The 24,655-nt window shown below is 48.3% G+C and overlaps 1 protein-coding gene and 1 non-coding gene across 2 annotated transcripts in view; both read right to left on the reverse strand.

Moving 5' to 3' along the window:
* Positions 1–24,655, reverse strand: part of LOC146203220 (uncharacterized) — a 77,106-nt gene that overhangs the window by 37,006 nt on the left and 15,445 nt on the right. The window lies entirely within an intron of this gene.
* On the reverse strand, positions 17,032–17,105 carry TRNAP-CGG (transfer RNA proline (anticodon CGG)). Its single transcript has one exon. It is a non-coding gene; the product is annotated as a tRNA-Pro (tRNA).

Here is a 24,655-nt window from a genome sequence, read left to right on the forward strand (position 1 = left end):
CGGCGCCTCTTCATTCACAGTGCGTAAAGAAAAAAGTGTTAGTGCCGCATTGTTTGGTTTGCGTGAAAGAGGGCCGTACCGGACTGTGGATTATAAATTGCTCACCGGAACTGGTTATATTTCCAGCGGGCTCCAAACTAGCTTCATGTAGCGCAACTGTCCCGAATTATGTAGCTGTCGTTACTCCTTCCCTGGACAACCCAGATACTAACTCACCTGCTGACGAAAAGCTTCTTCCGATTATCAGCGCATCGTTGAACACCTCACAACGACAGATATTGAAGAACCTCTTGTCCCAGCATCTATCCGTCTTTGATTTCGCGCAGTCCGACGGCTTGCAACGTCTTCGGCTGTCGCGCGCACGCTACAGGATTGACACGGGATCTGCCCATCGCGTGTCGCCGTCAGAGAGCAAGGTGATCACCGAGCAAGTTAAAGCCATGTTGGACAGGGGTGTAATTCAGGAGTCCTCCAGTCCTTGGGCTGCTCCCGTGATATATGGTAAAAAAAAAAAAAAGGATGGAACATGGAGGTTCTGTATCGACTACCGTCGCCTCAACTCCATCATCAAGAAATTGAGGTATGGCAGTGGAACTGCAGGACGTTCCGCGGCAAGCGGGGCAACCTGCTGCTCCACATTCAAAACTCAGCTAGCAAACCAGATGTAATAGCGCTCCAAGAAAATAGGGGACCAATCAATTTACCAGGCTACAAAGCTTTTGTACAAACAGGCGTGTCGAACAAGCGGGACCAGCTCACCGCGACTTTCATTCAGCGAAACATCACCGCCATACAGCACACATTCGATGACACCGACGTCAATTACACTTTGCTAGAAATTGTCCCTAGGAAAAAAGGAGATACAACGCTCTTCATCCTAAACTTGTATAGCTCAGCCAAAGACGCGGGCTCAGGAATACCGCGTCTACTAGAGAAGGTACTAAAGCTCGCAGCCAGGGCGCAGTTACTGGTAGTAGGCGATTTTAACGCACGTCACACGGCATGGGGTTACAATAAAACCACGCCCAAAGGCATCAGAATCTGGGAAGCAGCCCAAGATTTTGGTTTCTCCATTCTTAACGATCCACAGGAAGTCACTAGAATAGGCAACAGCGTAAGTGCAGGCACCTCTCCTGATCTGACACTAAGCAAAAACATTCGGGACGCTCGATGGAACAACACGCAACACTCGCTAGGCAGTGATCACTACATTATCTCTGTCAAGTTCAACACAACGCCACATAAACGCCTAACCGCAAAAGCCACAATTACGGACTGGGACAAATTTAGAAAACTGAGGGAACAAACCGCCCCCTCCAACATAACCGACCTTAAAGACTGGACCAGCGCACTTATTAATGACGTTCACAGCACCGCAGCCGAAATACAATCCGCAGGTCAGGACAACACAACCACGGACGCGCGGCTACTGCACATGTGGGAGGCTCACGCTAGTTTACTTTGCCGTTGGAAAAAGCAGCGTTTCAACAGAACGCTGCGACGGCGCATTGCACAACTAGAGAGGCAGATCGAGGCACATGCCAGCGATCTGGAGAAACAACAGTGGGGGCAAATCTGCGATGGAATGAACGGACAGCTCGGCAGTAAGAAAACCTGGCTCTTGCTCCGACACTTGCTCGACCCAACGCAAACAAAATCTGTTGCGCGGGATCACCTCGCACAAATTATACAAAAGTATGAAGGTACGGACGCGGAGCTACTAAATGCACTATGTCAAATGTACCTGAACACGACACCTAGCACTAGCCCACTCCCTATGTATGGAGGACTCCCCAATGAACAGTTGGACGAGGACTTTACCGAAGCGGAGGACAACTCAGGACGACCTCGGCGGCGGGACCAGACGGCGTATCAAACAAAATCCTCAGGAACCTAGATATCGGCTCAGTTTCGGCCCTAACTGACCTCATGAACACCTACTGGAGGAAAGGAGAGGTACCGCAAGAATGGAAACATGCCAAAGTGACATTCATACCGAAACCAGGGAAGAAGCTTAACATAGAAAACCTAAGACCCATTTCGTTAACGTCGTGCCTAGGCAAATTAATGGAACACATCGTTCTCAACAGGCTGCAGGGTTATGTAGAGGACAACGACCTCATCCCCTCAACCATAATAGGATTCAGACCCAACCTCTCCACGCAGGATGTCATGATCCAGCTGTCGAGGGATGTTATGGGTCGCAGGTACTGTCATGGAACGAGGGCAATACTTGGGCTTGATCTCTGTAAAGCCTTCGATAACGTCTCGCACGAGGCGATATTAGAAAACCTCTCGCTTTTGAATCCTGGAGAGAGAGTCTTCGGGTCCGGTCCTTCCTTACGAACAGGACGGCCGAGCTCACTCTCGGCGCGATCTAATCAGACCCCATATCTCTGGGCGGAAAGGGAACACCACAAGGCTCTGTGATGTCGCCGTTCCTCTTCAACATTGCACTGATAACACTGCCCCCCAGACTCGCCGCCATCGAGGGGCTACAGCATACGTTTTACGCGGACGACATTACCCTGTGGGTGAACAGGGGAAGTGATGCCCAAATAGAAAGTGTGCTTCAGGAAGCAGTCGACACCATTGAGACTTACGCTCTAAGGGCGGGACTTGAATGTTCACACTCTAAGTCCGAACTCCTTGTAGTTCGAGAAGGCCCCAATCGAAAGAACAGACCTCCGCCTCCTGAAATCAGGGTAGAGCTCAAACGACTGCCAATCAAACAAGTAGACACCATCAGAATCCTAGGCATGTTCATTCAGAGTAACCACAGAAATTTAGGAACATTAGATAAACTGACCACAACAGTCACCCAAACAGCCAGACTAATCAAGCGAATAGCCAACAAGAGGAGGGGCATGAAAGAACGCGACACCTGTCGACTCATTCAGGCTTTCGTCATCACCAGGCTAGTCTACACCCTGCCCTATCTGCACCTTTACCAAGACGAAAAGCAAAAGGTTGAATGTCTTATCCGGCAAGCTTACGAGACAGCACTAGGACTATCGAGAAACACCTCAACCGTTAGGCGCTTAGCTCTTGGAATGCACAACACACTTGATGAACTCAAGGAAGCGCATTTAATAGCGCAGTACTCCAGACTGGCGCGCACCAAAGCCGGGAGGCTTGTCTTGCTGAGGCTAGGCATCAATGCCGAAGCCATGGCAGACGATCCCAGGCAAATACCCACAGCAATCAGGAAGGAGCTTGTTATCAAGCCCCTCCCTAAGAATATGCACCCCATTCACAACGAAGGCAGGCGGCTAGCACGCGCACGTACACTACACACCAAATACAAAGGAAACCATTCGGTTGCTTACGTAGCTGCGGCCGAATATGAAGAGACGGACCGCGGTTTCGCGATTTGTGCGGTGACTGGGGCTCGTGAGTCCACGCCTACCAAAATCTTAGCTTCAGCTACTGTGCGCACCAGAACCTCCGAGGCTGCAGAGGAAGCAGCCATCGCGCTGGCTATCGCTTCTACCGAAACAGATGTTATAGTCAGTGATTCCAAAACAGCCGTACGGAATTTCGGGAGGGGCTGTCTGTCGGCTGCCGCCAGGAATATCCTTAAAAGCTACCGTCCAGTCCCTGGTAGGACGATAGAACTGGTATGGGTTCCGGCTCACTCGGGCAATACCGGGAACGAGAAGGCTCACGAATATGCCCGAGGTTTCGTCGGCCGGGCGGTGAGCACCTCGTTTCCCGCGGGCGCGAGAGAGGGCTTGCTCTCGTTCCATGATATAACTCGCCATTTTAGCCTGGGAAGGCGCATCTTCCCTCCACCACACAAGTCATTAAGCAAGGCCCAGGAGATACTCTGGCGCCAGCTACAAACCCGCTCCTTCCCCTGCCCCAAAGTTTATTCATATATATTCAAAGAGCAGGTTGACCCTGAATGCAAAGAGTGTGGCGTCGACGCTACTTTAGACCACATTACATGGGGGTGCGCGGCCTATCCGCCACCCGCCGATTTGCTGCCAGCTCCATCTCTGGAGGAGCGGGAGGCTGCTCGGACCCGGCCATCCAGGCTCGGGTCACTGAGTGGGCCGAAGAGATCGCCGACAGGACGCAACTGGCGGCCATCTGGAGCGGCCAGCAATCAAACTGAACCTTTTAAAGCCGATGAAATAAATGTTTTCCCATTCATCCATGCCTTTTCTCTGCGTCTTATTTATCTTCGGCTGATTTGCGATCGGGGTATTGGCAGATTCCGATGGACTCTGCTGACAAGGAAAAAACTGCATTTGTAACGCCGGACGGCCTATTTGAATTTAATGTGATGCCCTTCGGCCTATGTAATGCGCCGGCCACATTTGAAAGATTTATGGACACAATACTTTGTGGCCTCAAGTGGGAAATCTGCATGTGCTATTTAGACGATGTTGTTATTTTTGGCCGGACTTTTACTGAACATGACACGCGACTCGCTATTGTTTTAGATTGCCTGCGGAAGGCTGGCCTTGTCCTGAATTCTAAAAGTGCCGTTTTGGCGAACGTCAAGCGCTAGTGCTCAGGCATCTCGTCGAACAGAATGGAGTTCGGCCAGATCCACAGAAGACGGCAGCGGCTGCAGCTTTCCAACGACCACAAACTCAAAAGGAGCTTCGCAAATGTTTGGGGCCGTGCTCTAACTTTCGACTATTCATCCTAAGATTTGCCGACGTCGCCTACCCTCTGACGTCCCTTTTCCAAAAGGACGTCTCTTTCGACTGGGCCTCAGAAGGCGACGCGTCTTTCCACCAGCTAAAGTTTCTGCTTACGTCACATCCCATACTGCGGCACTTCAACCTCTCCGCTCCAACGGAAGTCCACACTGATGCAAGTGGGATTGATGCCGGCGCTGTGCTTGTGCAACGTTCGGCAACTGGCGAGCATGTAATTGCGCATGCAAGCTGTTCGCTCAGCAAACCTGAGCGTAACTACACCGTTACGGAGCAGGAGTGCCTCGCTGTAGTTTTCGCTGTTCGGCGGTTTCGGTGCTACTATATATGGACGTCGTTTCACGGATGTGACGCACCATCATGCCCCTCGTCAACCTTCGTGATCCACCTGGTCTTCTGGCATGCTGGGCCCTTCGTCTGCAGGAGTACGACTTCACTGTTTCGTACAAGAGTGGCCGCAAACACGCCGATGCAGACTGTCTTTCACGTCTTCCCCTTCCTACGACCGAATGTGACTCTGCTGACTTCGATCACTACATTGCCTGCGTCGTGCCCGAGTTTCCCGACGCCTCGCGTCTCTGCGGACTGCGCAAGAGACCGGCATAAGCCTCGAGCCACTGCTTGCGGCGGCGCGGGATTCCACAGCTCCCAGCTCATTTTGTCTCCGTGATGGCCTGCTGTACAAAGAGGCTTTACTCAAGCACCGGCACGAATTTTCTACTTGTAGTTCCAGAGCTACCGCTTGTGCATCCTGCATGCCATGGACGTCGACCCCACTTCTGGTCACCTAGGCTCTGCACTGACGCTCCATCGTACCCGCGATCGGTTTTATTGACCGAAGATGTGCCAGACGACTGAGCGATATGTGGCGAGCTGCACAGAGTGCCAACGACACAAACGTCCTACGTCCACGGCACAGGGCCTGCTGCATCCTGTGATTCCACCACATGGTGCATTCGAGAAAGTTGGAATCGATCTTATGGGTTCTTTCCCGAAGTCTTCTGACAGAAATTGCTGGATTGTGGTTTGTGCCGACTACTTCACCCGCTACTGCGAAACGGCCGCTCTTCCTTCAGCCACCGCTCACCACGTGTCCGCGTTCTTGCTCCGTTCCGTCATCCTGCGCCATGGACCTCCGCGAGTTATCATCAGTGACCGAGGTCGCCAGTTTACGGCAGATGTCGTGGAAGAGCTTCTCCGTTTGTGCTCGTCACATTTTCGACACTTCACACCATACCACCCTAAAACCAACGGTTTGACGGAGCGCACCAGCCGCACACTCGTCAACATGTTCTCTATGTGCATACATTGCATCAGACCATAAGAACTGATACCATACTGCCGTTTATAATGGTTGCCTTCAACACTGCAACACATGAGAGGACCGGCTACAGCCCGTTTTTTCTTCTCTATAAGCCCGTGATCCTCGGTATTCTCTCGACACCATTCTTCCTTACTCCATCCACGACGAACCTTGCATCGCCGAGACTTTGTCGGGCCGAAGAAGCTCGACATCTTGCCCGTTTGCGCATTCTGGCTTCGCAAGAGCGTTCCAAAGTTGGATACGACAGACAGCATCGCCATGTGTCTTACCGTGTGTGGCTTTGGCAACCTCTCCGAAAACGTGGTTTAGCCCAGAAAATGTTGGCGCATTACGCTGGCTCTTACGTTGTCCTCGACCGCGTCTGTGACCTGAACTACAGAATCGCGCGCATGACCGCAAGTGGTCGTCGCTCAGCCACAACAGAAGTCGCTTAGGTCGCCCGGATGAAGCCGTGCCACTCCCGTGGGAACGACTAACTCCCCCGCCTGGGGCGGGGGGGGGGGGGGGGGGGCTTCGGCTGTCCCGGGGGAAATGTAGCAATCCTGAAGAGGAAAAACATTGAAGAAGGCATGGAAAAAGGCGTTGAGAAAGTCGTGGAGACTCTCGTGCCCGTGCTGGACTCGCAGCCGTTGACCAACTGAGTTCTCTGCCTCCTCGACCTGTGCAGCGCTCCGACGCAAACGCCGTCGTAATAATATTGTGAAGTAAAGCTCAATAGAATGTCCCAGCTAGCACTGGGACATGTTAATAATATTAAAAAATGCTATATAAGTCAATGTTATATGTTATACCAAATACATTAGTCCAACAAAGCAAACAATATTCTAATGTTGACGTTTAAACTTTACTAAATTTTTAAAATTCTCAAAATAGTGATGTATCATAAACACCGATTTGACATTTCATATAAATACTTTTTCATGTTATTTTAAGTTTTAACCATAATTACAAATCAACTTTACAATTTATTTTGTTATGATCGCGGTTCCAGTCAAGGTTAGCGCGGCTCCTCATGGTCGACGTAAGCGGGTGTCGCCGGACGCCGGACGCCAAACTTCTCCGGCTAACGCCCCTTGACAAGCCCCAGAGTTGCGCTGCATGGCGGCGGTGCACTGAAAGGAAGCCTCATGACAGACAAGGCTGAATGTGGCCTAGACTCGGTGGCACCTGTGCCCCGAGGGGCGGAGCCTCCTCCTCCCTCGCGCCACGGCAGGTTCGAAGCGGGTGACCACTGGGCTCGCTGACTGGATCTCTCGGGCCGTTGCCAAGTGGTGCCTCCGGATTGGACAGTTTGAGTGCCAATGGTTTTCTGGCATATAAAAAAAAGGAGCGCTGCCGCTTAAGATCTCCAAGGCTCTCCTGGCCCTCCTGCAGTTCATTCAAGACACCAACTTGGATTCCTTACTCTAGTGCGAGGGCCCAACTGCAACTGTGCGCGACTCTATCCACTTTATTTACTTCTCCCTTCTGCTCTCCTCCTTTTTTCTCTCTCTTAATCTGCATGGCGGCAGTGATGGTGACGCGTTATTAATCGCCAGGACATGCCCATGCATTTTTACTCTTTTTTCCTCGTTCAACATCTCTCACTCCCTCACACACACACGCAGGCACGCACCTGTGGAGAGAGAGCGTCCGTCGAGGCTGTGCTGTTCGCCCAGAGGGGACGTGGCGGAATCTACTTGGCCGTCGCTGTGCGAAGACAGTCGTGCGAAGCAAGTATAGCTATCACCCCGTGCCGACGTTCTCTTTTGTATACATGATTGTAAATAATGTATTCTCATTTTGTTCACCTCATCTCGTGGTGTTGGAGCCTTGACCCCCGGACACGAACTGTACCCGAACCGCAACAGGTGGTTACAGGTGCTGGGCAGTCTGCATGGTGTTCTCGCTCCGGTTTGGTGAATGCATCGCCTTCTCTCCTTGAGTTTTGCCATATTTAACGTAAGGCGTTGTTCTTCCTGGTAAGGAAAATTGTTTGTAGAAGTCAGTTCGAATTCGAATTTTCTGAGAGACTTACGGTCACAAATAGGGTGGTCATGAACTGGTGATAGCTGCGAATAACGAACCTAATCTTATATTTGAGAAATGACTTCATTGTGGGAAAGTGAAAAAAAAAATTACAAGAGTTCAAAACTGAACCAAATATTGAGCGAAATCATTAGCTGCGGGTGACCGAGCGTTCTTCTTCTTCTCTTTTGCTTCTTCCTCAGCCCGCATATAAAGCCCCGCTTTAACCAACCCATATGAACGTGCCTTAGTGGCCTATAGGGGTAACGTGAATGCCAGGATCCTAACAGGCTGATGCTGGCATAACCGTCCCATGTGAAACGAGAGACCCAAGTTGGCAGCTCCTGCCAGCCCGTGTGTCACGTGGGGTGTGACGTCACAGCGTAACGGGGGTAATACGTAACTGCGGCCGGGTCACGCGAAGGCTTCAAAGTGCGAGTAGTATTGCTTTCGCAATAATAAAAAAAACAAAAACCGCAGACTGTCAGCACGATGAAAGCGACGACTCTGAAGATGAGGATATGGTAGAATGCGGGGAAGAAATAAAACGGAAAGCTAGTAGGAGGATGAGCGGAAAAAGAAAGAGGAAGTGGAGGAACAAAAAAGAATAGACCCAGGTAGCACTGAAGCATTACAGCAATGTTACATTTTTGTTTCAGTTGAAGATTATTTTGATGTTGTTATTGTCCTTTTTTATAATGTTTTAGCAATGTTACATATAAAGGTTGGTATAACGTTACGATAAACATTGGAACAACATGAATTTAACAGGCATGTAACTTAAATGTAACATTCGTGGAAATGTAGAGTAACCTTGTAAAAGCTTGTAGGCCCACCGCTCGTGATGGTACACAGCTTGCACGCTTTGCAGACCACAATACAGCACAACTCCATAATACAATACCATTAATATTTCTACACTCACCTATGAACAAATAGCATGGAATCAATCTTTTATATCCATCGCCGACGGGTGTTTCATGAGTGATATTGGCGAATGGATAATAAGCAAAACTTTCTAACAAAATATTAGGGCTGTGCTTGTTTTCTACGGTGGGCATCATCTCAAACCTCTAGTTGCAAAGAAGTGTTATTGAAAAAAAAAAAAAAAAAAAAAACATGGTTACTAGAAAAAAAAACCAAAAGTGCTGGGACTCAGTATTTGAAATATATATGCTATGATGTTTTATAGTTATGATTCTAATATTACTTTAACATTTAGGAGGCAAGTATTGAAACATTTGTCTGTAACATTAAGATAATGTTTATAACGCAACATAAAGCATTATAACATGATAATAACATTAAAAAGTCAGCATTAATAAAATTATTCTTTCGAATGTTCTGCTAATGTTATTTCTATGTCACAGAATGTTAGGCAACATTCAGGCAACTTAGATATCAATTTTATAACATTATTTTAATGTTTGGAGCGCCTACAAAGCAAGCGCTTAGAAGTGAGGCTAGCGAAGTGCAAGCAGAATTGGCGAAAGCGAACAGGGCTGCGTTTGCAAGAGCTTTCACAATTGGTGAGGAAATCGAGCTCTTTCTTCTCAACTTTGAGCGGATATATGAGAAATTCGAAATTCTTCGTTCCACTTGGCCCCATGTACCTTTTCACAGCTCTACCTTCGAGGTGGCCGACGTGCTTATATAATCGGCTTTCTAAAGAGGAGGCGGACGATTACAAGAAATAAAGGCAACATTGCTTAATCAGTCGATGTCTTCCGTTGACGCTTCGAAGAAGCAGAGAAACGGCCCTCTGAGGCTTTTCCGAAGTTTGCTTTCAATCTGAAGGCAAGTTTGATCGAACGGTTCAAGGCCGCCAAGGTCTATGATGGCCATGACAAAGTTGTCGACGAAATATCTTTTACAACAGTCTCAATGAGGAAATGCGGCTCTGTGTGCAAAACACGCTCGAAATGAAAAGCTTGGAACTCGCTGCCGAGGCTCGCATAAGTTTCAGGTCAGGCGCGATGCAGGAAAAGAGAGCTTGCAGGCAGTGCAACTGAATTTCTTCGATAGTGCCTGCAACATATGCATTCGCAGCCTTATTACTTTGCTTATTGCCTATTCACCAATGTCATTCATGGGACACATCTTATAGTAGCTAGATATTTGACCCCATGGTATTCGTTCGCCGGCCAGTGCATGCGGATTGAGAACCAAGAACCCGCCACATGCAGCTAGAGAAAGGAAGAGAGGAGGGCCACGAGAACAGCGCGGCCATGAGAAACGATGTTCACAAAGAGAGGGACAAGGACCGTGCTAGAGCTTGTGGGGAGAGGAAACCGGCAGTCTGCTTCCGCTGTAACCAGCTAGTCTAGAGGGTGTTGAACCAACCCAGGCACATAGCGAGGCTGTCGAAGGGAAAGGGCAGTTTTTCCTTCGACGTGGAGAGCATGGGCCTGCATGGAATCGGACATGCGCGAAATGACCGTAAATGGGAAACAGTGTAATGTTTGGCGCGACCCTGCCGCATGTCATGCACCCTGCGCTCATTCCACCTCAGAATTTCATAGGAGAGCACATGCTAATCAGGCAGAAAACAGCGTTTGTCTGCATTTCGCACGCGTCACAAATAAGGGTCCGTTTTGCTTATTGCATACAAAGGCGGCTGTGTCGACGAGCTTGTCAGAGCAGTTGCCTTGCCTCTTTTCTTACAGCTCAGAGGCTCAGCTGAAAAAGAGGGGACTGGGCGACGCGGGAACTGCTCTACAGAGCAGTTCCCGCGTCGCCCAGTCTCCTCTGCTTACGCCTTTTAAAGCCCGCGAAATTGTGGACCAGTGGAATCATTCAGTTGAAGCTGAAAAGCATGCTCCCTGCGAAGGAAATGCTCACGCGTAGACGCAGCGACAGTTGCTTTCGAGAATGAGACGCCTTTCACGCCGCTTTGTGGCTCTCGCGAAGAATTTGAAACCTCTCTATCGCCTTTCCAATCGGATGGCTTCCGTGATCTGGCGAGAGCACACCCTCGACCGGGATGCGATAGCGGCTGAACAGGCGAGCGATGATACTCTCCAAGTTTTAAGGTGTCATGTTAGTGAAGGATTAGTGAGAAACAACGTTGTTCTAAAAGAGCGCGCTGGAATCTATCGGCCAGCGAGCGGAGCCATACGGCGTCGTTATGAGAGAAAAACACAGAGGCAGGGCGCAACCCCCGAAGAGTATATATGAGCCTTGCCCTGCCCAGGGGGCGCCGCGAAAACTGTGCTAAAAAGCGCCCCCTAGGCGTCTGCTGGGTAGTACAAATCGCCAGCGTCTGCATTCGAATGCATGGAGTCGGTATGGATCCACCGCTTTATATTCTATTATGTATGAATTACAACGAAATTAAGGCGCTGAAAATTTATCTAGGGCTGTCATGACGTAAAACAAAGGCAATAAATAATCCAATGTCAGGCGTTATACGACATACAGCAATTGGAGGCGAAGTCTCGGCGCGCTGCCAGTCGACATAGCCAGGCGAGAGTCGCGCGAATTCGTGGAGCTCTACGAAAGCTTTACACGCAGCTGAGCTGAAGCAAGTGACTACACGAAACCACAACACGGATATAGGCAGCGTAAACAACCCCTCTAAGACACAAAAAGTCCTTTCGATGGGCACCTTGAGCCGGTCGTGCATAGGCCGTTGGGGTTTGCGTTCAATGCATGCATGTAATATTTTAAGTTGATCCTAAGCTGGTTTTTGCTTTTTACGCACCGTTTAGCTGATAAGTCACACTCTTAATGTTTGGAAATGCAATCCATGTACTGGAAAGTCCCACAGAAAGCTGAAGCTGGAACTACAGAAACGTTCGAATTACACCGCGCGGCAGGCGCTTGTGTTCGTCATTAGGTGCGGATATCAGAAGGCACGCTGACCTCGTTTCACTGCTCAACTGCCAATAGCCTTTGATTTATGTGCTTGCAGCTCTCGAGCTAGAGCTTTTGCCTGTTGGGGGGCAGTGGGGACAATGCATATTAGAATTAAGCGCTCTATCAGATCAAGAACGCGCGGTGCATGACCGAAATGGTATGGCTGCTTAGTAATTATAAATATGCCCCAAATGACGTCTATTACTGTTTTGAAAGTGAATGGCTGCTTTCATCAAGATAGCAAACGTTTTAAGTAAACTCTAGTTTATCGTCCTCACCTTTTGTTGCGACGTATACGCACGTGCAGTTCTTACTTACACAGCTGCCGAAAACAGTAGCATAACGGACGGCTTCGCTCTCGATCACAGATAAACATATAGCTGTACTCTATACAATTTCAGCTCTGGGTCGGCGGAGCGGGCAACTTAGAGCGAACGGCGTTTCTCTAACCAGTGCATGCGTGCATATCACCGCCCGTACCAATCGCATCGTAGCCCCATTCCGTGCGGCTTGAAAGAAAGCAGTAGAGTTGAACAAGGAAACTGTTAACTTGTCCCTGGCACCCTACGATGCAAGCGAAAATAGCAGCGATGACGATGTTTCGGGACGGATGGTACACGGCAAGATCAATGCCGCATGCTAACATTTCGTCGGAAGGCAGCCGCAGCGCTTTTTTTTTTTTTTTAATGTTAGGCCACTGTTGGTTCACAATAATGTCCATGATACGTGACGACTCTTTTTACGCTCACGAAGCGGCAATAAGAAGCACGAACCAAAGTAGAAAGCCTGCGAGATACGCGTTGCAGCATAAGCAGAGCCGCTGTTGTACTATCCAGTCAGGCTTTTCTTGGCCGCCACGAGGCGGCGCCACCCTACTCAAAACTCCAGCGCAAGGTCCCTGTATGGCAGAGGGGAAGCATATTGTGCTAATGCCCCTTGACAAGCCCCTGTGGTGAGTGGGAAAGCAGTGGCGCTGAAAGGAAGCCTCGGCGACCAAAAAGTATGAATGCGAACTAGACTCGATGGGGCGCCTGTGTCTTTCATCCAGTCAGGCTTTTCTTGGCCGCCACGAGGCGGCGCCACCCTACTCAAAACTCCAGCGCAAGGTCCCTGTATGGCAGAGGGGAAGCATATTGTGCTAATGCCCCTTGACAAGCCCCTGTGGTGAGTGGGAAAGCAGTGGCGCTGAAAGGAAGCCTCGGCGACCAAAAAGTATGAATGCGAACTAGACTCGATGGGGCGCCTGTGTCTTTCACGGCGAAGCCCCCCCCCCCCCCCCCCCCCTTGCCCCCCCTCCCCCTTTCGCAGCAGCGGATTCGAAGCAGGTGACCAATTCGCTCGTTGATTGGACCTTTCGGGCCGCCGCCAAGTGCCGCCTCCGGATTGGAAAATTTGAGTGGCAACGGCTTCCCGCCCTATATAAGTAGGAGTTAGCGCTGCCGTTTGGAGAGAGATACCGTAGACAGCGCCGGTCGAGTGCAGTGTTGCTCGTCTAGAGGGGACGCGACAGAATCTCCGTGACCGTCACTGTGCACTTTCGGCCCCCGTGCCGACGATGTTTTGTGCCATGACTGTAAATATTGTATAAGGTCTCCTTTTGTTTACCTCATCTCGTGGACTCTGAGCCTTGACCCCCGGACGCGAGCCGCAACCATTTCAAGAACTGGATCCCGGATCTTTTCGAACTGTTCAATATTTTATCCACTAGCAGCACTTTGAAAGTAAATCTCTTCGACCGCACCTGCAACAGATTGCATTTGCAGCCCTACTATTTTGCTAGAAAGCTTTGCTTATTCCCTATTTGCCACTACCACTCATGGGACAGCTCTTAGTAGTAGCTAGATATTTGACTTCATAGTATTCGTTCGCAGGTCAGTGTATGAGTTGAATATTGTGCTGATTTGTAGACCTAAAATATATCTCTCGGTGCAAGGTGTTACGTTGTGTACACAGTTCACTGTAGTTGTGTACCTTCAAAAATGGTGGATCCGCGTGCTCGATCAGGGTTGCTTTACCATTTTCCAAAATATTGCATTTGTGTTGTTCGAATGCTTAATTAATGTTAGAGAAAGGTTATTTAAACATTTATATGTAGGCTAATATTACAAAGACTTAAAAAATGGGCCGTTAAGAACATTCTATTGCCTTTCAACCAAGACAAAAACTTAACGTTGCTGTAATGCTTCGATGCTACAGCAAAGCGTGAGTAGCATTCTATAGTTCACAATAGCACCGGCACAAGCGTCGTTTATCAATGGAGTAGATAATGATGATTATCAGCTGCCGTACAGTGAACACGTTAATTCTTAATGCGCGAAATCATTTTTTTGTAATAGGGAACCCAAGCTCAAGTTTCGCCGCGCGATGGCAGCGCCGTATTCCTGGCATGGTGGCGAAATGTGAAACGATGGGACGTCGCCGGAGCAGACGCTCCGTTAGCTTCCCGTGCGCGTGCGGCGATTGAGTTGCGCCTGGCGGTTATTTGGCGATACAAAAACGCTTCCGCTGATGCAAAACGGAGGTACTAAGTAGCATTGTGTTATTGGCAGCCACAATAGTAGGCGAAGCGCCAAAAGACGAGGCTCATGTGTGAAACTTTGCAGATTCCTTTGGAAGCGTTTCCACAAAACCTGTTTTCCAACCGCGTGACAGCGTTCTAAGAAGTGTTGCGTTCTTTGTGGAAACGAAAAGAGCTAATTTCCTCCTCCATAAACTCAGAAATGTCGACAGTTGGTAAAGACGGCTTGGAGAGGCATCGAAAGAGTACAGTGGCTTAACACCATGCATACAAAGCGAAGGGGGTGAAGGAATATCCAGCTCTTCGCTACCCGCGTGTCTTGCTTTGTTCTGTGCTCTCTCCCTGCTTTGCGAGTGCTCTGAAAGCAACCAAATCAACAGATATCCAGCGTGCGACGTCCACGATCGACAATGTTGTGTGAATGTACCCTAAGACCAAGACAATATCTAGGAACGAGACCTTTTTTTTTTCTTGGAAAGGGGGGAGGGGGGGGGGGGGGACATGCCTTGCTGAGCTGAAACTCTTTTACAGATTTCCGCAAATTAGCCAATAAATGAACCAACATTATTATTATTCATAACGAAAATATGTCGGAAGTGCAATACAAAAGCGATCCTAGTTATGGCTCGATTGACAATACTCGCGCGGAGCACCCTATTCGCGTCACAGGTTTCGTTAATGCAAACCAAATAGAAATGAAGCACAACCATTTAATAAGAACCGAAATAAAACACTATGTAGTACAAGCTTGGATCTCACCTGCCTTCCGAGCCAGCGAGCTGGTTATGTCGCGTGCACCACACATGTGCTTTTGAGACTGCTAGCGTTCGTGCCTTTGAAGAAACACCTCCTTCGGACTATAACTCATTCTTCTACTGCAAGATTTGCGTTAGCAACGTCGTTATAATAAAAACAAAACCGTATACAGATCTAATGCTACAGGCCAAAACGATGATCAACGAGCGAGCCTCTTTATTTCAGAGTACTGATAATACGTTTGCAGTTTTTAAACATTTTATATACAATAATATAATTACATAGCAGACTTACGTCGAAATACACTTCCTACGTTTTCGCTAACGTGGGAAACGCATTCACAATCAGTATTTACTCATTGCCGTCTGTCGTCTGCTGTGCAGTACAAACGTGAATAAAAGTTTTCTCGCCTATAATTACGCTTCCTCCATGGAAATACGCGGCAGGTTGTCCAATAATCAAGACGGAATGCAGGCGGCATGTCGCGATGCGCCTGCGGGGGCGCGTCAGGGCGCGTGCTCGTGCGAGAGAAAGCGCGCGGCGCACGCCGCAAAGGCAGCGAGCCAAGCCGGCGGCGCCCCACTGTGTATTTTTCTGCCACAGATGGCGCTGCCCATCAGGAGCCGCAGCGCCGCCCAGCGATGCTTTGGGAGCCTATCACCGTGCTTTATGCTCGCACACTTTTGTTGTCCGGCTAGCACTTTGAGCCAGAAACGCGGGGATGTATCGAAGAACGGTCGTCCTGCATTGCTTGCTTCGCCGCCATCGCAGCCAGTGTAGTTTGCCACCGTCTCTCTGCACCATATAAAAGTTGCCCATTAATTGTAATCAGGCTTGCAGTAGTAGGCCGACCGGATAAGGCACATAAGATATGGTCATTTCTGACGGCTTGACTGCTTCTGAAAAGCTTTTTTCTTTCGGTCAGGTACTTTCAGAATGCAAAAAAAAAAAAAAAAAAAAAAAATTGAATGTGAAAGCTATGAAATTCTGATGTACGCTGTTCCGCGAATGCGATAGTAATCTTAGATGTCACTCACATACCAGCATGGCTGTTGTTTTCAACTTAGCCGCTAGATATGGCGACGCTTACACAAAATGGCAGCGTCCTTGATAAAACGTTCTTTGCATGTTGGGTTGGGGCAACCAACTCCCTGCAGTTGGGCTGGCTCAGCCCTACTAGAAGGTCGTTAAAGTTCGACACCTCAGCGCTTTCACGAGCCCGACAGCAGGCGTTCAGTCCGATAGGCCGATTCGTTCCGACTTTGCGATTTCATGCATATAAACCACCTTCATACTGAACGCAGTGGTGCTTCTTGATAGTGTTGAAGGGACATTGACAGTTTTTATGTTAGCGGAACACGATAGTACGGTATTTCGTGACATTGCTGTCACTTGTCCGGCAGAAAAAGATGCATTTATTGATGACTGATGAGATATTGCGATAAGAAATTGAGCAGTTTTTCCCCCGCGGGTTGAATTCAAATAGTTCAACCAAACTACATAGTGGGATGAAATGACGCCATCTATGACGATACAGACTTCGTGATTGCTGGCCCGCGGCGAGCGGTGGGGCCAGCAACAGCCGAAATGAAAGCATGAAAGCTACCGCCGGCCTTTGCATCGTGCCGTCGTACACACTGCGAGCGGCGCGCAAAGAGGCACAAAGTTGAGCGCAATGGTCTATTTGGTTAAGTCAACGAAAATATGTCGCAGGTGCGCGGCGAAACATTATCTTCCGAAGAGCACTTCGCCGTTTGTGCTGCTCGTCGAAAACGAAACTATGCGAGCATGTAATAAGGGAGTAATTACTCATTGCATCCACCCAAGCGCAGCCATACGGCTATAAAGGAAAGCTATACAGCTTTCTCAGAAACTTCGTAGTTAAAGAAAAATTCGTCCTGATCCGGGAATCGAACCCGGCACCACCGCTTTTCCGGGGCAGTCGCTCTACCGACTGAGCTAACCAGGACGGTCAGCAGAGCAGACGGTAGGGCGGGAGCGAACTGACCTATAACTCGCGAGCATGCCTGGGCCGGAACATCACCGAAACTAAAAACAAGGCCGCCTGTGACGCCGCCAAGTACGTTTCTCCTTGCGTTGTCCCATTTAGGTTGCCTTTTCACCGTCGTTTCCACGAGATAAAAGCATGTTATTATGTTGGAGACTACTCGATTCATGCATGCAGCGTAATTAATAAATTTTAATTAATTTTCTTTTTCAGTAAGAGTGGTGCCTTTGTGATTAGGAACTGGTATTCTATCGATGCAAGCCCATTTCACTTTTCTGTTCAGTGTCTCTTTGTCGTGCAGTGCTGGTAAATTCGTTCATCACGACAAGACCACCTGTCAACTTGCTCGACAGCGTATCCAGTACCAGCAAAAAACTATGCTCACCGTTATAATCCCCGTCACAGCGAAGCCAGTTACCAGTCCGTAGAACAAGTACGTGAAGCCAATTTTATAACAAGAAGCGCTCTGAAAAGCTGCTTCGCCGGTACTTTGAACCAAATGAAGTGATACGTCAACTCAGTGAGGTAAACTACGAAGTTCCTCCCCAGGAAGTTCGCTGCTCTAGAATACCGACGCCCACGCAGTTTCACACTTATACTATGTTCTGCAACTTTATAGTGCCCGTTTTGAAAAATTATCCCGCCTCAACCGGAAGCTCATTAGCACTGAAACTGCTCACAAAGCTTGCGAGTTCTTGTCCCCCTCTTTACGAGGTAAATTTGACCATGGTGCTTACGTGGTTTGGCCGCGCATGATGAGAAGTCAGAACCGTCTGCGACAAGACTGAGGAGCAAAAGACGCAAGCTCCAATTTTCCGCCGGATGGAATATAGGAGCGTCCCCTTTGAAACGGGATGGTAGCAGTTGCTATCAAAAACTGCCAAAGGGTAGCGGTGGCGCCATCTAGTACCATAACAGGAACGTGCCATATGCTATCCTCGGCTCTTTTGAACTGCGGCGCTTTCCTCCAGCGACGCCGGATGACACCACAGCTGCCTTTTGCTGGAAACTGCGCTGGCGTCTTTTGCTCCTGTCTCGTCGCAGACGGTTCTGGTTTCTCATCATGCGCGGCCAAACCAAGTAAGCACCATGGTCATACTTACCTCATAAAGAAGGGGACAACAACGTGCAAGCTTTATGCGCAGTTTCAGTGCAACATGAGCCTCTGGCTGAGACGGGAGAATTTTTCAAAAGGGGTACGATAAAGTTGCAGAACACTGTATAGACCCTATTCACTATCAGGTTTTGCAGGCAGCAGTTGTGGCAACCCTGTACTGTGGAGGCGCCATAACGTTGGGCGGTTCGAAACTAAAAGCACATAAAAAATGTTTCTGGCGCGTCGGCGCCGGTCCAGCGCCGTTCATTTGTCGAACGCTCGAGACGCCGTTTGCAACGCCGTCCAATCAGAGCTCGGATTTCACCGACGCCGTGTCCTGATTCGCCGTAGGCCCTCTCTCTTTCTTCCCCCTCTCCGATGTTGCGTTGTGCGTGCCATGGTTGCCAGTAAAGCTGCAATGACGTCACGTGAATAAGCTCTTTAGAGGGAAGCTGGGAACGCGTGACCGTTGCGCTGTGCCGCGCTGCGGCCTCTTGTGTAAAAACAGCAGTTAGGTACAGAGAGTTAAAACAAAATGCAAAAAAAAGCTTGTGCTCTCCAGCTATATAACAGGTAACCCTGCCAATTTTTTTTCTCTCAGCGCACCTTGCCTTCATATCATGTGCTGCTGCTGTAACGCCCAAAAAAGGAAGAGGAAAAAACTTAGCTGTGGTTTAGCTTGTGGTTAAACCTGGAGTTACACGAGAGCAATCTGCATGGCTACGCTTAGGTTCGGCTTGAAAGTGAAGACATGGCTTTTTCACATAGTAGTTTACTGTATGATTTCAGCTTTATTTATGCTATAGGGGAATCACTTAACGTATGAACACCTCTTGCCTCTCCTCGGTGACCATTTTAATTCGGGTGTATAAGACTTCTATTGGTATGGCATCGTATCTACGTCGAACTCCGGGGCACACCGCCGTCACAAAGTTTGAACGAACCTTCTGTCTTAGCAACTCGCTGTTGTCGTTCGCCTCTACCAACTACCGAGTTTTCTGTCTTCTTCTTTTTCTCCTTCTCACGGACAGGCATGGCGAAATGGCGAGACTAATACCCCAGTCACACGGTCATTTTCAAAGGCGATTAAGTTGATAGCCTTCGAGATTTTCAATCGCGATCGAACTCAAAGGAGTTGTGCCGCTGCTACACGGCAAAACGCGAAGGCTATTGAAATAGTTCTGGTGTTTGGTGCCACTTTTATGGCGCCACTATCGTTGCTTTCGGTTTTGCTTAAAGAACTAAAATCTGTCTATAAATGCAAAATAAAATATAACTGTTACCTTTTTTTAGTAACTGCAGGTGTTTAGTTGTTATTCAAGGACAACTTTTTTTTTCTTTTTTACCGCGTTAGCGTTCATACGACTGTTTTTCATTGTGTTTGTTTTTCTCGGCGGCGCATATGCTACAGTAGTAGAGAAGAGTACATAAATAATACGCCTAAAAAAAGAGCGATACTAGTTTAAAATCATTACGGGTATTGATATTTTACCGCGTAAATTAAAGATATAAAATAATAACGCTTGTTCACGTTTTTGTATCGTAAACGCGCTGTGCACGTGTGTGCGTGACGCTCCTCGGGTCAACCAACGCTAGCAACCTTGCGCGACGTTCGAAGCAGTTCGAAGGGCTTCGAGATCTCGATAGAGTTCTGAGCTGTTCCATTGACTCGATAGACTATCGACTCAATGGCCATTGAAAACGCCCGTGTGGCAGCTTTCGAAGGCCTTCGAGTCGATACGAAGTCGGTTCGAGGGCATTCGAAATGCCCGTGTGACAGCGGTATAAGGCCAATGTAGCTCTCGCTACAAATAATAATAATAATAATAATAATGAGCCGCAGTATTAAACTTCAAGAATGTCCTGAGCGACTGTCAACAGGGCCAACTGCATGGTCCGTCAGCTGGTCTGAGGATAACAAAGCTCGCCACGAAGGGGAATAGGGGTATGGAAAATAAGGGCACTGAATTACAACGGGATACGAGAAAATGCAGTGTGCTATACATTAACATCGGGTTCAGGACAATTCGGGCATGCAGGAGATGTCTGATATGGCTGAGAAAAGATCGGCCAAGAGTAAGGACTGTGCTTAATTGTACGCACCGAATACTCCTTACTCCTGCCGACGCATATGAATCGAAGAATGCGTAGTTGAGTGGTAGTGAGATACCTTTCCGGAACAGGAAGTGTGTGAAGAGTTTCTGTAATGTTGTCATAGTGAAGAAAAATTTTTTTTTTTTTAGTGAAGACTGGTAATTATTAGGGTCTCTATAGGGTCGGTGTAGGAGGTGGCAGTGCAAGGACCAAAGGTGCGTGTTACCACCTCGCCGCCGCTCTCAACTAAGAAAGCAGTCGTTCCAACGATAGTTCTACTGATTTGACGATCTTGTACTCAGAAGCATCACGTCCCAAGTTCGCTTCGCTCTAAAACAGTAAATCAAAAGCCGAACATCGGTTGTCTGTGCAAGGGACTCAAGCCCGACTCGGGCCTGCAACTTCAGGCCCGGGCTTAGCCCAGGCCCACAAGAACAGATCATATGTCCTGCGAGCTGACTGCAGTATAGTGCCGCCCACGACTGATCGTAATGGTGACTACCGAGAAAGTGGAAGGTTGTGGCGAGAGCGGAAGAATACACAAGAGGAAGGTGACAATGAAAGGAAACGGAGGTAGATGTGGCTGGAGAGAGAGAGAGAGGGCAACGACAGAAGAGGGAAAGGCTTGAGCGTAACGTTTAGGCGTTCGTTCTTGAACCGAGTCTTCGGCTTTGTAGCTGTCAGCATAACCAGCCACCTGCCAGCCATGGCAGCAGGTTGAATGCAGAGCGAAACGCGACGTCCACTGATTGTGGCCAGGTAACAAGTGGAGAGATGAAAACCCCTTCCCATTTACAGGAAAGACTGAAGGGAGAGAGAGCCCGAGAGGCTTGAGGAAAATGGCTGGAGCAGAAGAATGCACGACCAAAGGGTATAGCTACCATAGTAGGAGGTTACACGAGGGCCGAAAAGTGTGCAACCTGAGAGCCTGAGGGTGATGCTACGCGAGGAAGCCGAAGAGTCAATGCCGGGAAACAAGAAAGTTATGGCGATCCGGTAATGAGCAGAGGTATGCGCAGGATGGAAGAGCGAGTATGAAAGGCGGAAAAAGTATAAAGCCCTTGAATCAACTAAAAGTAATGTCATCTTGTGGAGATTGCCACCCACCTCCTCTCTTCCTCATTCCCTTGGCGTTCAAGCTCCCATGGGCCGACCGTATTCAAATGTTTGCGTGCACTTCTTCCTTGCTTGTTGTACTCTTCTCCGCAGTGCCAAACATATATCGTGCACGGCACACACAGTCTCCGCGTTTCGCTGTGTTTTGCGCTAATCTTGTGCTGTTTCTACAAAAGTTCTTTGTTCTAAATGCCGCGCTTCTTAAGAAAACACCGCGTGGTCGCAGTTCTGTGAAGTGAGGAATTTCTCGCTCTTCGCTAATCTAGTATTCCGCCACAAACTGTGTAGATATTCGTTAATTTTTTTTGCCCTGCCAAGTACTACATGTCCGCGCAGCATTATTTACAGTTTTCGTGCACAACCTGAACGAAGTATAGATTTTGAATTCCCGTGTTTTTTAGCAACTCGATCATGCTTTCCAAAGCATTGGCTATGGCGCGCACAAAAGCTAACTGCATACTTCGAGTCGACGCATTCAACGAAGCAGTGACAGTACTAACGGTACCTAGACGGCAAAAAGAAAAAAAAAAGAAAAAAAAAAGAAAAAAAAAGAAACCCCGCTGACTTGAAGAACGATCTTATTTGAGTGCAGGCTCTGACACCTTTAAAAAGAAAAAAAAAAGTAATCGTCAGCGAGGATCGATCAATGTTCGCGCCTCAATCGGGAACGCTCGAAAACATTAACTATGGATGACTTATAATAAGTATGCTGAAAATGATAGAAAGCGCCGCGTGTGACAATGTGCACATCTTTTATAGTCACACAGCAATTGATTCAAAGTAAGGCCCCTTACCGGTGGTCAAGGGCAAGGTAAAAACTGACGTGCAATACTTCGCGGTGATGTTATAATTTGCGCTAGTTATGTTGCCTTAAGCTTGATATTTAATGAAGGACAGTTTTACAGCGGCACTGTTTTTCTATTTCACCTCTCAGCAGGACCACTTCATAGAACATCAGTTTGAATTGCTGGTTCTTCAAAGTTTCGGGAGAAAAAAATTGAAACCGGATGTGGCGTTCCGTCGGTCTCCGTTCATCGGAAGAAACCAAATCCAACGAAGCCGCCTACCAAGCGTGCGATAATGCCTATCATTTCAAAAAGATTAATGTTTTGCACTGCGTGCCAAATTTTTGAAAACAATAAAAAAAGAAACATACAAACGTACAGGTCGTCGTATTAACCTTTGGTGCGTAGCAACGCCGATGTTGCCGTAGTTAAGCAATATATTAGTCCTGTTGTTTTACAGCACATGGTTACACGAAATAAAACCGAATTACCTGCGTTATTTGGTATTATGTGTCATTTACCTGCATGATAGAAGAAAAAAAGCCAACTTTCATTGCAATAATTGTTAACCACTGCAGCGTCAAAGACAAAAAACGAAAACAAATATTCTTAGTAGAGCGGAACAGGGACGCCTGCACTTGCTTTTGAGAATCCTGGTAAAACTTGCATGCCGCGGCTCCCAAGATATATCAAGACACCGCTCAGATGCACAACGTATGCGACAACTGTCTTAAAAGTCTGTGCAACTTGCCACGTTAGCAGCTACTGCCCAGTGCTTCATTTTTGTCTCATTATTGAAACGTTTCCTATTTTGATCGCTCTATTTTAAAACTTTCTCTAGATATACATACTGTCTAAAATTTGCGGAATAAAATCTCGAGTTCCTGGAACACGAACTGCATGCATTTATATTTCTGCCACCATGGTGCTCAAAGATGTAAATGAACAGGACAAAATATTGATAAAATCAAGTATCTGTAAACCGGTTTAAGGTTTATGCACCTTAACGTCCCAAATCGTCACATGGTATGAGCAACGCCGTTACAGCTGAGGGCACGGCGGGTGAGTTTGACCACCAGAGGTTCTTTAACATGCACTTACCTCCATCGTAGTGCATCGACCGACATCGAACTCGGGTTACCCGGCTCAGTATTCAGCGCTCTAACCATGGAGCCACTGCAGCGGGCCGGACCGTTGATGTGCTTGCCCTTAACAAATGCCACAAGTCATGGGACGGATCGCGTGTTGCGCGTTCAGTCATCCAACATTCCGAAACGTACAATTCATAGGACTAACTGCTATATTACCAGTATTCACATTGCACTTGATTGTAAGCTAAATGAATCCCTGAAGTATTCTGTCAGTGGCCAGGGTCGATTCTGCACACCACATATGGATGCATTGATACGATCTGCAGCAGAAGTCTTGAGCACTTCTGGAAGACGACTGCTGCCGCGTTTTTCAAATTCACAAAAAAAGCATGATATATTACATATCTTCCTGGAGATTACATCTATCCTGTCTATATATCGACAGGCCGCTTCCGCACCATTATTGGTAGCTCACAACCAGACATCTATAAAATAACTAAGACTGTTGGTACGTAGATCACTCGCTTCAGCAGCATATATTTACACATATTTGAAAACATTTTGCGCACATTGGTCGGCACCGTGCAGAAACACAGGGGGCAGCACTCGCGGCGAACAGGCAGCGCCACAAGTGGGCACCGGAGGATTTTTGTAGTGGCCGGCGCGGTCGCATGGACAGAGCGCGCGCTTGAAAGAGACGGCAGTGGGGATGAAATTGCGGCCTGCGCAGCGAAATGGTAGCAGTTTCGGCCAGCTGGAGTGATCTAGCGAAGCATAAACAATTGCTGGAGCCACACGACACAAGACGGAGAGACAAGGACGAGTCCTGGTGCCCGCTTTATTTCTAGGCTGGAAACACGAGAAACGGAAGACAACGGGAGAAGTGCGCGCAGTTGGAAAAGACCAAGCAAAAAAATGAGAAGGGTTCAACGCTGCTGAACCGAATATCATGGAGCGAAAACATTAGATACAGGGGATCGAGCATTCTTCTTCGTCGCATTTTTGTCTTCTTCTTCGTAGTCTTCATTTTCTTCGTCGTCTGCTCATCCTCGAGGAGCAGGGGGGTCCACGGGCCACGGACCATGCGACGAGCAGTTAGACCTGGCGCAGTATTGCTTTCACAATACAACGAAGGGTGGTGGTGGTGGTAGGGGGGGGGGGGGTAAAACACGGTAAAAATGTAGAAATAAAAAAAAACACTTTTGGCGAACACCCCTCCTCCCACCTGTGGTACAGATTCACAAAGGCCAGCCTTGAACGCTGAAAGTTCGACTGGCTGAGAGAGAGAGAGAGAGAAAAGCTGAGGGAATTGAGCGGCCGAGAAGGATG

This window comes from Amblyomma maculatum, chromosome 1, assembly GCF_055883805.1.
Source record: "Amblyomma maculatum isolate TAMU_Amacu chromosome 1, ASM5588380v1, whole genome shotgun sequence".
NCBI lineage: Eukaryota > Metazoa > Arthropoda > Arachnida > Ixodida > Ixodidae > Amblyomma > Amblyomma maculatum.